The sequence below is a fragment of the Eumetopias jubatus genome, unplaced genomic scaffold (genome assembly GCF_037043125.1).
Source record: "Eumetopias jubatus isolate StellerSeaLion01/CBP00866 unplaced genomic scaffold, mEumJub1_p1.0 scaffold_4, whole genome shotgun sequence".
Lineage (NCBI taxonomy): Eukaryota > Metazoa > Chordata > Mammalia > Carnivora > Otariidae > Eumetopias > Eumetopias jubatus.
In genome coordinates, this window is record NW_028274810.1 from 156,211,644 (window position 1) to 156,222,318 (window position 10,675).

Sequence of the window (10,675 nt, forward strand, 5' to 3'; positions counted from 1 at the left end):
TAGTCTGCAAATATTAATGGAAATTGTTAACTATGGGGCATATAAAGAAGCTTAATTGGCAGCAAAGCCAAAAATAAAACAGTGGAACTATCTCAAACTAAAAATCTTCTGCACAGCAAGGAAATAATTAACAAAATGAAAAGGCAACCTATGGAATGGGAGAAAATATTTGCAAACCACATATCTGATAAGAGGTTAATCTCCAAAATATGTCAAGAACTCCTAAGATTCATTAGTAAAACAACTAGTAGCCTGATTTAAAAAATGAGCTAAGGACTTGAATAGACATTTCTCCAAAGAAGAGATCAAATGGCCAACGATATCTCCTTGTACCTGTCAGGGTGGCTATTACCAAAAAACAAAAGACCACAAGTGTCGGTGAGATGTGGAAAAAAGGGGACCCTTATACACTGTGGGTGGGAATGCAAAATGGGGCAGTAACTGTGGAAAACAATATACAGGATACTCAAAAAATTAAAAATAGAAATACCACATAATCTAGCAATCCCACTTCTAGGTATTGGTCTAAAATAATTGAAATCATGATCTGGAAGGGATATTAGCAAGGCTATGCTCACTGCAGCACTATTCACAAAAGCCAATATGTGGAAATAAGCTAAATGTCTATCAACAGATGAATAAAGAAAATGTGGCATCCACACATGATGGAATATTATTCAGTCTTAAAAAATAAGGAAATTCTGCCATATGTGACAACATGGGTGGACTGGAGGATATTATGCTAAGTTTAAAAAGCCAGTCACAGAAAGACAAACACCACGTGATTCCACTTGTCTGAGGTATCTAAGATAGACTCAGAATCAAAAAGTGGAATGGTGATTGCTAGGGGCTGAGGAGAGGGAAAATGGGGAGTTACTAATTAATGGGTATAAAGTTTTCATTAAACAAGATGAATAAGCTCTAGAGATCTGCTGTACAACCTAGTACTTAGAGTCAATGATAATGTATTGGACGCTTAAAATTTTGTTAAGAAGCTAGGTTTCATCTTACCACAATAAAATTTAGTAAAAAGAATCTTAAGATACATTTTCTATCCATAAGAGACTCACAGTTTAATTGGGGCATTATCCACTGGAAAATGGGAGTTTTGTGGAATCAGACAATAGTGATTTTTTTCTATTGTTAGCCTTTATCACCCACTATAGTTCACAAAACGGTATGTGATCATATTGTTTCTTTCTTCTACTGTCAGCTCTTTCTGGTTAGCACAGGTTTCTTCTAGAATCATTTAATCAAATACATTGATGGCTCTAAATACCTACCATGGAATAATTATAAATGATGTATTAAAAGAAGTAAGCTCTAAAACTCAGTTCTCCAGGCAAGGCACATATGGTCTGATCTTTAATACAGTAAATTTTTATAAAGTGATACAAAGACTGAAATATTACTAGTAAGTATATCTGTGGTACACTTGTATGAATGGATATAGTAAATAATGAGTCATCAGTTGACATCACTTAATTTGTTTAATGAAGTACAATAATAAAATGCTAGAGTCACATTTCCTATAACTATAAAATCAGTCTTAATTTCCTATTTTATTTTTGTCTTTTAGGTTTCATAAGTGGAACAATCATATGTGATATATAAATATGAATGTGTAATTAGTGACAGAAGTATTTTCACTATATATTGTAATGCTGCACCACGTATGGCAAACAATGGGTTAATTTCCTTTACTATAGAAAGAATTTAGAGTCATTAAAAAAATAAGACAGTGGGCAAATATTTTGACAGGTAATTTATAAAAATACAAATTGCTAATGAACATGAGAAAAATGTTCAATTTCACTCCTAATTAAAAAGAAGAACATTAAAACAACAAAGACATAATAATTTTTCATCTATCAGATTAATGCAGTTTAAAACTTAGATAATACATTTGGTGAAAGATCATAGCAAAGTAGATAGCATGCTCCATTGAGAGATCGGAGTGCAATCTGGTTCTACCTCAAAGGGGAACAGTTTGACAGCAATATTTATTCAAATTAAAAATGCATTGACCCTTTGGCCTAAGAGTGGCATTTCTAGAAATTTGTCCTACACATATTCTTGCCAAAGTGTGCAAAGATATGTGTACAAAAGCATATAAAACATTGGTATTTATATAAATAAGAATCACAAATAAGTATCCATAAATAGGGGAACTCAAAGCATGTTACATTTAAACAAAGGTCTACTATACATTAAAAATGACATGGTACCTCTGTATCTTTTGTTATATGATATGCTATTGTATTAAATGAAAAGGCAAGATGCAGAAGGGTATGATAATATGATCTTATTTGTGTGAAAAATATATTCAGAAGCTTGAAGATTTGTAAGAATTTGATAGAGTGATTATCTCAGGGGAAAAAGAATAGGAAGTCTGGTGGAAGAGAAAGGTTTATTTTTCATTTTATACCTATTTCTACCTTAAAAGTTTTAAAACTGATGCATTTTATTTAAATCTATAGTAAAAAGAAAATCCAGTTAAAAATGCAAGTGGTGGGAGGGTAAAAATAAAAAAGGGAGAAGCCTGAATATGGAGCCCTAGAGAAACTGGAGACTAATCAGATGTGAAACTTGGTTCTTTATCTAATTGGATATTTTTTATATTTTCCACTTGAAACCTTCAGAATAAAAATACAAGCAGTAAAAATTCTAATGCTAGAACTTTCAGATTTCTTAAGTAGCAAGGAAATAGCTTTAACATGTAGCCATGTTATTCTGTCCTAACATTTATTGGACACTCACTCTGTGCCAAGTGCTATGCCCAATACCGTTAACATATATTATCTCATTTACTCCACACAACAAACCTATGAAGTCAGTATTATTCTTAATTTGACTTTACAGATGAGGAAGCCTAGGCTTAGAGGTGTGTGGTAACTTCTGCATGGTCACACAGCAGGTAAATTGCAGATCTGGAATTAGAAACTCAGAACTCCTCCTTCAAGATAAAAATGCAAAAGGCAGGCCTTGATGCCTTCAGTTTTGTCCATATTGACACAAACAAATAGTGGGATACAATGTTGCCTGAAGTTATGATGTAAATATTTGTCATTGCCATGAATAGTTTACGTTCATGTCCTTTACCCTGAGGTGCTTTTCTATCAATGCCAGACTTAAAGAGCCACCAGCAGGCATCCTCTGGTCCAAAGTCAGGACTAGGTTATTGTGGCCAACAGAGGTAACTGATTGCCAGGTGCAGAGCCAGGTTTAGGGGGGGCAGGGCTGGCCTAGGAAGATAGGTCAAGTCTCAGAGATGGGCAAAGACAGGGAGTTATCTAGGGAGGCTGTCTGGGGCAGCAGGGACCAGACAAGAAGGGACGGGAATGCGGTGCCTAAACGGTGTGCCTCTCGATTAGATGGGGCCCCCAAATGTGGGGCGATGATTGGGTGGACCTGAGCCAAAGGCAGGTGTGTAACTGACTGAGCCACCCAGGCGCCCCAACTCTCAACATTAACTTCTCCCCGTCAGGGACCAGACCTTATTTATCTTTGACACCCCAGAATGTGGTAGCTGCATCTAGCAGGAACTCAGTTACAGTTTGAAAAAAAGTGTGGACTATTTACTGCCTACCGTTGCCCCCAAGTTTTCACCCCACTCAGCAGCGAAAATTCCCATTGAAGATCAAAATGTCTTGATCTTTTTGTAGAAGTTGGGTGGATGAGTTGGGAAGAGCATAAGATGCGTAGTGGGGTGTGCACTGGGAATTTTCATGAGTAGGAGAAAACACACTTCTCTTTTGTGCTGGCTACTCCTGGACCCTCCCAGTGTGTCCCTAAACCCTTTAAGGGTTTTGAATGGAAGATTGTGGTTGGGTAATAAGTTCCCTTCTCTCCGACTTTTGTCAAATTCCTACAAATTTCTCAGTTTGTTTCTAACTGTCACTTTGAAAAATGTTCTTTCATGGTCTTAATTTCCTGTTGATCTGTTGTGACAAGAAACTTGTAGGTCATATTTTAATATCCCAGGGTGGTGTATTCCTCACCCTTCTCCCCCTACCCCAGATGAAACAGACTAACAAGCAAATCAACCAAACTAACAACCAACAGTATGTATGTATTATCTCCTATTTTTTTTTAATTTCAAAGATTTTATTTTTTTAAGTAATGTCTGCACCTAATGTGGGGTTCAAACTCACAACCCCGATACCAAGAGTCACACACTCCATTGACTGAGCCAACCAGGCACCCAGCTAATATTTGTTTTTTTTTTTTTTTTAAGATTTTATTTATTTATTTGACAGAGAGAGACACAGCCAGAGAGGGAACACAAGCAGGGGGAGTGGGAGAGGGAGAAGCAGGCTTCCCGCGGAGCAGGGAGCCCAATGTGGGGCTCTATCCCAGGACGCCGGGATCATGACCTGAGCCGAAGGCAGACGCTTAACGACTGAGCCACCCAGGCGCCCTAATATTTGTTTTTGAATAAAAAGATTTTGACAGTTCTACAAGTTAGATTTATCATATATGTTGTGTGAACTCCTGGGAGAAAAATATAAAGAAAAAATATATAAAGAAGCACTTTTCATATGTTTTGACCCTGTTCTACCATCCTCTGGTGAAATTAGGTATTACAAACTAATTTCTAAATATTTGGATATTCTTTTTTTACTTCACCAAGCTTAATATGAATAGAGTAAAAAGAACACCCAGATTATTTTGTAAAAAAAAATACAAAAAACCTCTTATTTCCTTCTCTCTTACTACTTTTATGAAATCATTTCTATTTTTTTCTAAAACAAGTTTATCTTCAACAATAGTATTAACTTACCTTTCATCACTGTCTTGTATCCATTTAGATTTTGTCTTGTATTATTATATGTCCTGAGTTTTCTTGTCTTAGTAAATTCTGTCTTACCCTTTCTCCTTATCTCGTGGTGGTTATGTAATGACTTACTATTATCTTTGCTTGCATATTTTAAAAATGTTTGTCAAGAAGATCTACATTCCATGATATAGGCACAAGGTTGATAACTATATTTTGAGGAATTCTATATTTGATTGACGTAATCTAATAATAGAAGTCATGCACACACGAGCTGTATTTTTTTCATCCTATTGTGTATCATATCATTGTCTATTAAAATACAAATGTGATGGTGAATAGTCTTTAAGTGTATACACTTCTGGAAAGTTAAAATATTTAGGCTGAAGTAGAAACATCTTAAACTTAAATTAGACAAATAATTACTGATTTGTATTTGGAATATTTTTTCTAAATATTTAATATTTAAGCTTCCTCACTTTGAAAAAGTCACTTTAACCAAGTTTAATTCACAGAAAAAGTTTTTAAAACCTAAAACATGAATTTGTGTGATATTTATTTATTTATTTATTTATTTAGAGAGGTTGAAAGAGAGAGCCTGTATGAGTGGAAGCAGGGAGCGGCAGAGGGAGTGTTAGAGAAAGAATCTTAAGTAGGCTCCATGCCCAGGGAGGAAGTGGCAGTTTGGAAAGGTGACTGTGCACAATTACCCACTGCGAAGTGCTGTGCCCCAACGAACCAGTGCAGAGAACGGTCTTCTTGGTGGAAAGTGGGTTGCCCCATGGGAACTGTTTTCCATGGAAGACAGTATGACAGAGAAACTGTTTTTCTATGTTCAAATAGGGGTGATTCTGAAAATAGGGCTTTCTTTAAAGTCTTTAAAGAATATTTTGTGTCTGCTGGATGGAAAAAGAAAGAAAAATGGACTTGGTCAATAACTGAGTCCTCAAAATTTCTACCCATTTAAGACTTTGAAGAAGGGGGAAACCGATGAACACAACTTTATTAACATTTATCAAGAAGAGAAAATGGAAAATGGTATTATTTTCTTTGTAACATCTAATAAGCTTAGTTTTCTACTTAGGAAACTGATTGCTTTCTTAAAAATGGGGAAGACCACCTCTAGTTGATAAGAGAAGGGACCAACTTGTAGATGTTATAAAGATAATGAGAGAGGTGAGGGCAGAAGCCCAAGTTTCCTTCAGTAGTTCTGGGAGCAGAATATCACCTTGTTAGTCAATCAGTATCATTTTTTTTTTTTTTTAGCCTTCTCCATATACAAAGCACTATTATTTTAAGACTTTATCTTAAAAAGTTTTGTTTTGCTAAAACCAACTTTAAATCTTTAAGAATAATATAACTCACTGTATGCTTACCAGTTCTATTTTAAGTCTTCATTGGATTGTAGTAACATTTCCAAGTAATGATAAATATTATACTTTTAAAAAATATGCTGGTTCTTTTTTTTTGAAATATAATTGACAAATAACATCATAATAGTTTCAGGTGTACAACCTAATGAGTCAGTATGTGTACATATTGAGAAATGATCATCACAGTGAGTCTAGTTAATGGCCATCATCACACAGTTATAAATTTTTTTTCTTACGATGAGAAATTTTAAGATCTACATTCTTAGCAACTTTCAGATAAACATTACAGTATGATTAACTATGGTCACCATGTCCAGGACTTATTTATTTTGTAACTGAAAGTTTGTACCTTCTGACCACCTTCACCCATTTCACGTGCCCCTAGCTGCTACCTCTGGCAACCACCAATCTGTGCTCAGAAAGCTATGCCAATTCTGAAATTTGTTTCAGCCAATGAACATTTCCATCTTAAACATACAAGAGGAGCATGAGAAGGGAGATGTGGCCTGTAGAAGTCAATGACCAGAAAATACACACTTTGCTTAGAGTGACCTCGATCTATGACTCCTGGTCACGTGTGGCTTATTTACTGGATGATGACTACCCAGCAGCCCCCTCCAGCAGCTCCCTTCTGTCTGGCCCATCTATGGTCTGCACCTGTATGAGAGATGACATGAGGCTCAGGAAAGAGCAGAGAATGTCTGCTGTACATGCCACTTAACAGAAAAACAACAACAGCAGTAGCAACAACAAACTATAAATATAAATACAAGGAATTCTTTTTTTTTTTTTTTTTGGCTATGTCAAAATTTGCTTCTTTATAAACATACCTATATTCTGAAACTGTATTTTAAAAAAGATCCTGTTTTAAATTATCCGTACAACTGCTCGTCTAACCTTGTGCTTAACGCAGAGGTAGCTGGACTACATAGTACATATATGGTAACACATATAGTACGTAACATATACAATAACACATTGTAACAAATGCCATGTCCTCTAAGGTTGGAAGGGGCTCTTTGTAGCTGTGATAAGCTAGGAGTGGAGTGGCACATTATCACTTGTTAAAGGGGAACAGATTAGTGGAAGTTGTCTATTCAGATAGACAGTAATGATAAAAACATCCAAGGTTTGTGCTAACTGCTCCATCACAGCCTGAGCAGCTGCCTTCTAAGCGTCTCCTCAGTCACTTTCTGCTTCCACTTGACCATCAAGCCCTGTTCCTTCTACACAATGCCTCTCTAATACGTTTCCTTCTTCCCATTTCTGTTGTCCTAGCACTGTTTGAGGAATTTTCATTTATTTTTTAAAATTCCTACTGCAGTAGCTTTCATACTGGTAGTTTTGCCCCTGGTTTCTTTGCTTTCAATTCATCTTCCATATTACACACACACACACACACACACACACACACACACTTCTAAAACACAGATCTTAACTGTGACATCAGTGTGCTTAAAATGCCTGGGAAAACATCCTGCCAATAATCTATTGAACATATCCAGACTCTCAAGTCCTTGCACACCATCTTTCTAGTCTTCCAAGACATTTCAAGTCATCTTTCCAATCTCCTCCCCCTTCCCTGCTTGCACTTCCTACCACATGTTGTGGTCATGCTGTGGCTTTCGGGTCACTGAAACACACAGTGCACGCTGCAACTTCTTCCAACCCCTCCAGTTGTGAGGTCTTGCCACACTGGTGTGAGCCCCATTCTTGTCTTAGCATAGATCTTATACGTGTGCATGCCTTAGTAGAGTCCTGCTATAGGACCATACTAGTATAAGTTATGAAAAGAAAATCTGACGTATATTCTTGTAATCTCATCACATAAATTATGGACAGCAATGACACTTGGCTGGCCCCTGTGACGGTTGCTGAGTTGCAATTACAGAGTCAGGATTATTTTGGAAGAACAATGGATATTTTTGTTCTTCACTAAGGCTTGTGACTCTATCCAACACATGACTCTTCTTCTTTGGCATTTTTTATATATAATTTATTGTTTATTTTTCAGATTATAGTAGGCAATCATGCTCATTGGACAAATCTTTAAACCCCAGAAAGAAAATAAAATTACCCATACCAACACCTAGAGATATCTACTGCTCACATTATCATATTTTATAAAGACGTATACACAGTTTGGTAGTATGTTTTTTCCCCTTCCATTTTTATATTGTGAAATTTTTCTATCTCTTTAAATAATCTTCCATATACTTTTTAAGTGATTACATGATGCTTTATCATGTGGCTATATCATAACTTAGTTAACCATTATGCTACTTTCGAGGATTCAGGTTGTTTCCAAAGTTTTTCTATTGTAAATAAATAGTATAATAAAAATTCTGGTAGTTCTCTTCTTTCCACATTTGTTCTTGGGGTAAATCCCCAGAATGGAATTGCTGGGTCAAAGGGCATGCACTTTTTACTCTCTAGAAAATTTGTATAAATTTATACCTCTTACACCCTTGCCAAAATATTGGGTATTGGTAATTGAAAAAGAATCCTACTCAAATAGATGAAAAATGATATCTTGATTTAATTTGAATTCCTTTACTTTCCACTTGCAAATGATCCTAAAGATGAATTAGAGGGTAGAGAACAGAACTAAGACATGTATGCAAGGATAATGTGTTATTTTGACAAGCTTTTAAAATTCAACCTTGCCCCCTCTAGCCTACCAGGAACATGACAAACAAACCCGGACCCGTAACAGCTTGTCCTATAATTTATTGACAAATAGTACAAAATAGTTTATTTTCAAGAAGTATTCTTGGTAATGGCCTGTCCTGCCCTTTGCAGCCCACCTCAGAGCCTGGAGAGGGCTATAGGAGGCCCCTCCTAGTCAAGGTGGAAGCCTGTCTAAACTCAGGCCTGGAGGAACATTAGCAGTGATGGTTTATGACCTTCACTTTGAGGCAGCGGCGGGATTAGCCTGTTCATTTTCTCCCACATTTCTGTGAGCTGAAAGGAATTGGCCTTATTGTTACTCTGGAGTGTTTGCCACTGTTCTCACTAAGTTTTGTGGGTCTGACAGTTTGTTTATGCTTTCAGGGAAACTTCAGTCAAGTCGCTTTACTCAATTTGGGGAAGTTATCAATCTCTAACAGGCACTTGTTTATGAAAGAAATGGAAAATATAAAAACCCTTATTATCAGTAGCTGGCAACTTCTCACAAGAGATGAAAATACCAATTTTTTACTCTATTTTGCTGAAATATCTGAGACAGCTCAATTTACAATCAGGAAACCAATTCCTACCCCTGAGAAACAAATATGCAAACACAGGCAAACAAACAGAATGGGTTTATTCTTCACTGAAACTGGCATGCCATCCGTAAGTATGCAGATCATGCGCTTCTGATTAGGCAAATGCTCTCATTGACCTCAGTTTGTCCCTCTAGAGTGCCATACAAATGTGAGTCATTTTCTGTGAATAAGGAAGGACCCTGACAACACAATCAGTCTATAAAGAGATAAAGAACAGCTAACCTAACATTGCAGGTATTCATGGGCTTTCCAAACAATGGTTCATGAAATCTCTAGATACCTATGATAGAGATGTTTATTGTTTTTTAATTTTTTTAACTTAAATTCTAGTTAGTTAACATACAGTGCAATATTGGTTTCAGGAGTAGAATTCAATGAGTCATCACTTAGATGCTTATTCTTAGTAGAGCAGATTGGATATATAACTCTTAGACACTAGATGGCGCCATAAGATATTCATATGTTAGTATTTTGGCTCTCTGGAGTGATACTCATTCAAACCCAAGCTGGAGGTTTTATTAAGGAAAAGGCACAGTTTATAAAGTCAACATTTTTTTTTTTTTTACTTTCATAAAGTCTTCATATATTCTTCAAAGCTAAATGGATTAGAGACATACACTTACATAGGCATTTTAGGTGTCCTACCAGTGTACTGGGCTGTCAAAGTGTCCTTAAGGGATAGGTTCCTATTTGCCTGTGCAAGTCTATGCCACCTCTGATCCCACACTCTGGAAGGGTAGAGGCTTGATGTCTGATTCCTTTGGAGTAAGTCTTCTTCCACCCAACGCCCTTTCACACCATGTCCCTGAGCCCGAAAAGGGGTCAGTTTCTAGTCTTAGCTCTTGGGACTGGGTGGCCTTGCGTGGGGGCTTCTGGATTTGCACAGGAAAATTCCCTCAGTCGAGCAGCCCATCCCCACCACACTGAGGGGACTATCATCTCTCAGAGGCTCAAAGCTCACATCCAACCTGAGGCTTTAGTTTAGCTCAAAGACCCAATGGCCTCTCTGGCTTTGCTTCTGCTCACTGTTCCGGCAGCCACTTTTGGCTTTGGTTAAAATGTGCCTGAGAAGTGTTTCACACCTTTTGCACTCAGGCATGCATTCTAAACACTCCATTCTTATATGGTATCCAGAATTTTCATGTTTTCAGAAGAGTGATTCCCTCCCCACCACTATTCAGTCCACCATTTAGACTGGAAGTCCATTTTCACCATTTGAAAAAGAAACTCTTCATTGAGAAAGATAAATGAGCAGG